Below are 6,000 nucleotides of genomic sequence, written 5' to 3' on the forward strand. Positions count from 1 at the left end.
TGCAAAGCCATCCACTATTTCCTGCACATTGCCCAGAGTCACAGTCCTTTGTGGCAGGAGGCAATTAATGGCCCTACACACTTGCCTGGCTGCAACCCCCATGGTGGACTTCCCAACTCCACACTGATTTGCAACTGATTGGTAGCAGTAGGGCAATGCCAGCTTCTACAAAGTGATTGCCACTTGCTTTTCCACCTTGGGGGCAGCTCTCAATTTGTTGTCCCTGCGCTGGAGCGCAGGGGGGCAAGCTCCACGCACAGTTCCAGGAAGGTGGGTTTGTGCACCAAAAGCTTTGCAGCCACTGCTCGCCACCCCAGACCTGCATAACGATGAGATCCCACCACTCAGGGCTTGTTTCCTGAGCCCAGTACTGATGGTCCACCGCGTGCAGCTGCTCCTGTGAGCTCCAAAAGCAATCTTGAATTGTTTCTTTCCCTGGCGCACAGCAGGGCAGACACTATGGTGTCATGATCAGATTTGTAGCTCATGAAATACTGTAGGATCAGCTGCATTGTGTTCATCATGCTCATCACAAAACTGGAGAGCCGTGCAGGATCCATGTTTTCAGACAGAGATGGCGGACGCACAATTTATAGGGGCTGTTCAAAAGTGGCGTGAAAAATAGTTGGAAGCCCATAGAACGATAGGATGGAAAAAACTGCATCATAGGATGGTGAGCTCACCCTATGAGGCACCGCATTCTGTTCCGAGAATTCCAAGTGGCAGATGGTGGCAAGCTGCACAGTGGGATAGCTACCCACAGTGCACTGCTCTCTCTCGATGCAAGAGCACCAGCAGTCAACGCCCTGCACCGTCACTAGGAGCATTGTGTGGCCGTGCAAAAGCAGTTTAATTACAGTGGTAGATGATCATTGATGTAACTTAAGTTGACATAACTGTGTAGTTTAGACATGGCCCAAGTGGTAGATGCTGACGCATCTCATATTGTAAGCTCTTTGGGGTAAGAGCTATGCCTTTTGTATATGGGGGCAGAGCCTGCCACCTAGTCTGGCTAGATGAATATACATAATGATTATTAATTTTTTAGATGCAGTCATGGCAAATGTGAGTAAATATGCTTTTAAAATGTGCTCTCCATCCTTCCCAAAATGTTCTGAGTTGGAACTTGGTAAATAAGCATCCCTAAAATGGGGAGTGTATACTGGGCCAGTGTTTGAAAATCCAGTTTTTCTTTTTGAGACTACAGTTTGTAGCTACAATTATTTGTATTTGGATGTCAGGGACATAGACATCCAAATGATATCACATGCATCACACATACTGTGGGTGTGAAATTTGCACCCACCAATATTTGTAGGCCCAGAATTGCTGTCACAAAAATGGAAAGCAGGTTGGGTGCCTATGTAAATACAGACTCATTATGTCTGATAGGTTTTCAAACAAATCTTTTTTTTTTTAGTAATCTTATAAGACAGCAAGAAACAAAAACTGGTATAAACCCAGTATAATAATAAAGTTTTGAGCATTGCTAGGTTTTGAGATGAACATTTTTAACCCACTGATATCTTACTGGATAGCTAATTTTCTTTGCTGAGTTGTAAGTCAAAACTCTGCTTTTGGCTTATTTGCAAAGGAGATCTCAACTGCATATTCTGTCCTTGATCTCTGCACAGATCATTCATTGATGTCAGTATGAGTTTTAGAGTAAAGTTATGTAAACCTTTCACAATAAAATCTGAAGTTATGCAAAACTCTATTTTGAGTTCAAACAGGGAAACAAAACAAGCAGTGTTCCATGCAGAAATTTTCTTAGCTCCAAAAATGTTCATAGAAAAGCTTGTTATTTCTATATAAGCATAATTTTTTCAAGACTCAATACTATGGTTTTGTACTCTAGTTTCAGCTGGTCCCATGGTAGGTCATCTGGATTAGATAAACCTTTGCAGTTTCACTTATATTGCAGTTGGTTTGAACAACCCTGACTCTTGAGACTAGAGATGGACTCGAACCTCAAAAATTTTATCCCCATTTTGAATCTCACTAAGTCTGGAGCTGGTCAGATAGTTCATAGAATATAGATCTTTTGTGGAGGGGGATCAAGGTGGAATGGGATGTCCATTATTCATATTATGATAACATCAAGTTTAGATCCAGGTATGGGTTTGGATTCCAAGCACCATATACCCTCATCAAAGATGCCTGGATCCAGATTTTTGGTTTGGGTTCATCTCTGCTTAATGTAGAGCTGTAGGAGTGAAAAACTACATGAGCAGAAATGGCAAAAAAGTTAGTTACAACACTCCTGAAACCTCTGAAACCAGTAGGCATTACCCAACTCTGAGGGGAATAGAAAGCAGAAAATGGAGTAGAGATCTATTGTGGAGACTGGGAAAGGAGCTTTCCCTTAAGTGTCTCAAGATCACTGGCTTTCTATGGACAGTATCTTATTTTACAACTTCTGTGATGTGTAGCTTTGCACTGAGATAGTGACAGAGGATAACTTGAAGCCTGGTCCTGAAGTTTTGGGGAGATTTGCTTGAGTAAGGAATGCAGGATCAAGCTTGTACGGTGGACTTTCACAATAGACCAGAGCAGCTTCTTACAGTCATTCTTAGTGATCAGAGAAATAATGTGATTCAATTAAAAATTGTAAATGCATATTTACCTGATTACATAGGAATGGCTACTTCAGAGCAGGTTTAGTCTATTAGGTAACTAATGTACATTTTAAAAAGATTTATAAATATGTATTTGACCGAAGGATTCACTCTGGTGTCTTAGATAATTAATATGCAATGGAGAACTTTTCTTTAAGGTTTTTGCTTCTCGTTTCCCTTTAAAAAGCAAAGAAGTTAAATAAAAACAACAAACAAACCAAAAATCCATATGCACCATCGTTTGAATAATGGTATACTTGGGACAGAATCCACAAAAAACAGGACACTGGAATTTAAGGCTGGTGCAACCTGTGCTGTGAAGCTGATTTTCTTTTTCCTTCTCCATGACAGCTGGAATTAAAAGACCAAGTATCAATCTAATTTGAAACTTCCTGGCTGTGGTCCATTTGTGTCACCGCCTGAATCATGAAGAAATGGTTGTTTCTCCATAAGTAAGGCCAGATTGTTTCTGGCCCATGTGTGGGTGCTCAAGGTGAATGGAAGGGCACAAAAAGAGGTGTAAGCCATACCAGCGGGGTAGGGAGGGATGAGGATGAGCTGAGGTCATGGTGGTAGTCTCCTAAAGGGTGCTGAAGTAGACATACTGTCACTGTAGGCTGAGGGACAATGCCTCTCAGAGCTCTCCCAGGAGCAAAGCAGCTCTGTGTTGCCCCTTTTGTGGGCCTGTCTATGCCTGGATGGTATGATCTGGATTTGTTTGCAACAAGTTTTCCATAATAGCCCTGACTTTGAGCTGATTTAGCCAAAATGGTACAATCTGCCTGAAATTTCTCCGGTATGCTTCAAGGCTTTTAGACCATAAACTCTTCAAGGAGGGCCTATTTCTTACTGCTGTCGAGACCAACTAGAATGGAGCTCTGATCCTGACTTGGGTCTTTGAGCACCATTCAACGTAAATGTTAAATAATAATAACAGCATTGATACCAGGTGCCTTTGCCAAAGGAATATTTTTTTGTAAAATTTGTGGTAAGTGGACAAGACATTTGTCAACTGGCTTAGTTTGGATTATCAGAGAGTTTCACTTCTATGAAAGTTTCTTAATTTTTTTTTAACGTCATCTCTCCCAAAGAGCTCTGGCTGGCGTTGCCAAAAAAATAGTTTGGGCCTGGTTTTACTGCATTGTCCTCAGTGAGGAATGGTGCCCTGGACTAGTTTTGTAGACTTTATTGAACTAATTTTGAAGGCGATTGCTACATTACCTACCTTTAAAACAAATTACTACAGAGTAAGAAAGCTGTATTAAGTTCATTGTTGTCTATTCACAACCTTAATTCTGTCTTAGGGTCTGATTAAAAAAAGAAAAAAAGGAAAGACTTCCATTGACTTCAATGGACTTTGCATCAGGCCCTCAATTAACTTTTTTTGTTTGAAAAAGTTACTTAAAGCACCTTATTTAATGACAAAGTGGTGCCTTTTTCATTTCCTTAGTCACAGATAAATGGCATAAGTTAACTGCTATTATGTTAATGGAAGATTGATGTGCTCATATATAAAATTAACATGGCACACATTAAACGGATTAAAAGCTGGCTAACTGATAGGTCTCAAAATGTAATTGTAAATGGGAAATCATCTTTGAGTGGATGTGTTTCCAGAGGAGTCCCACAGGGATCTGTTCTTGGCCCTACACTATTTAACATTTTTATCAATGACCTGGAAGAAAACATAAAATCATCACTGATAAAGTTTGTGGTTGACACAAAAATTGGGGACACGGTAAATAATGAAGAAGACGGGTCACTTATACAGAGTGATCTGGTTTGCTTGGTAGACCAGGCACAAGTAAACAATATGTATTTTCATAGAATCATAGAATATCAGGGTTGGAAGGGACCCCAGAAGGTCATCTAGTCCAACCCCCTGCTCAAAGCAGGACCAATTCCCAGTTAAATCATCCCAGCCAGGGCTTTGTCAAGCCTGACCTTAAAAACCTCTAAGGAAGGAGATTCTACCACCTCCCTAGGTAACGCATTCCAGTGTTTCACCACCCTCTTAGTGAAAAAGTTTTTCCTAATATCCAATCTAAACCTCCCCCACTGCAACTTGAGACCATTACTCCTCGTTCTGTCATCTGCTACCATTGAGAACAGTCTAGAGCCATCCTCTTTGGAACCCCCTTTCAGGTAGTTGAAAGCAGCTATCAAATCCCCCCTCATTCTTCTCTTCTGCAGGCTAAACAATCCCAGCTCCCTCAGCCTCTCCTCATAAGTCATGTGTTCCAGACCCCTAATCATTTTTGTTGCCCTTCACTGGACTCTCTCCAATTTATCCACATCCTTCTTGAAGTGTGGGGCCCAAAACTGGACACAGTACTCCAGATGAGGCCTCACCAATGTCGAATAGAGGGGAACGATCACGTCCCTCGATCTGCTCGCTATGCCCCTACTTATACATCCCAAAATGCCATTGGCCTTCTTGGCAACAAGGGCACACTGCTGACTCATATCCAGCTTCTCGTCCACTGTCACCCCTAGGTCCTTTTCCGCAGAACTGCTGCCTAGCCATTCGGTCCCTAGTCTGTAGCTGTGCATTGGGTTCTTCCGTCCTAAGTGCAGGACCCTGCACTTATCCTTATTGAACCTCATCAGATTTCTTTTGGCCCAATCCTCCAATTTGTCTAGGTCTTTCTGTATCCTATCCCTCCCCTCCAGCGTATCTACCACTCCTCCCAGTTTAGTATCATCCGCAAATTTGCTGAGAGTGCAATCCACACCATCCTCCAGATCATTTATGAAGATATTGAACAAAACCGGCCCCAGGACCGACCCTTGGGGTACTCCACTTGATACCGGCTGCCAACTAGATATGGAGCCATTGATCACTACCCGTTGAGCCCGACAATCTAGCCAGCTTTCTACCCACCTTGTAGTGCATTCATCCAGCCCATACTTCCTTAACTTGCTGACAAGAATACTGTGGGAGACCGTGTCAAAAGCTTTGCTAAAGTCAAGAAACAATACATCCACTGCTTTCCCTTCATCCACAGAACCAGTAATCTCATCATAGAAGGCGATTAGATTAGTCAGGCATGACCTTCCCTTGGTGAATCCATGCTGGCTGTTCCTGATCACTTTCCTCTCATGCAAGTGCTTCAGGATTGATTCTTTGAGGACCTGCTCCATGATTTTTCCAGGGACTGAAGTGAGGCTGACTGGCCTGTAGTTCCCAGGATCGTCCTTCTTCCCTTTTTTAAAGATTGGCACTACATTAGCCTTTTTCCAGTCATCCGGGACTTCCCCGGTTCGCCACGAGTTTTCAAAGATAATGGCCAATGGCTCTGCAATCACAGCCGCCAATTCCTTCAGCACTCTCGGATGCAACTCGTCTGGCCCCATGGACTTGTGCACGTCCAGCTTTTCT

The sequence above is a fragment of the Caretta caretta genome, chromosome 6, assembly GCF_965140235.1.
Source record: "Caretta caretta isolate rCarCar2 chromosome 6, rCarCar1.hap1, whole genome shotgun sequence".
In the NCBI taxonomy this organism is placed as follows: Eukaryota; Metazoa; Chordata; order Testudines; family Cheloniidae; genus Caretta; species Caretta caretta.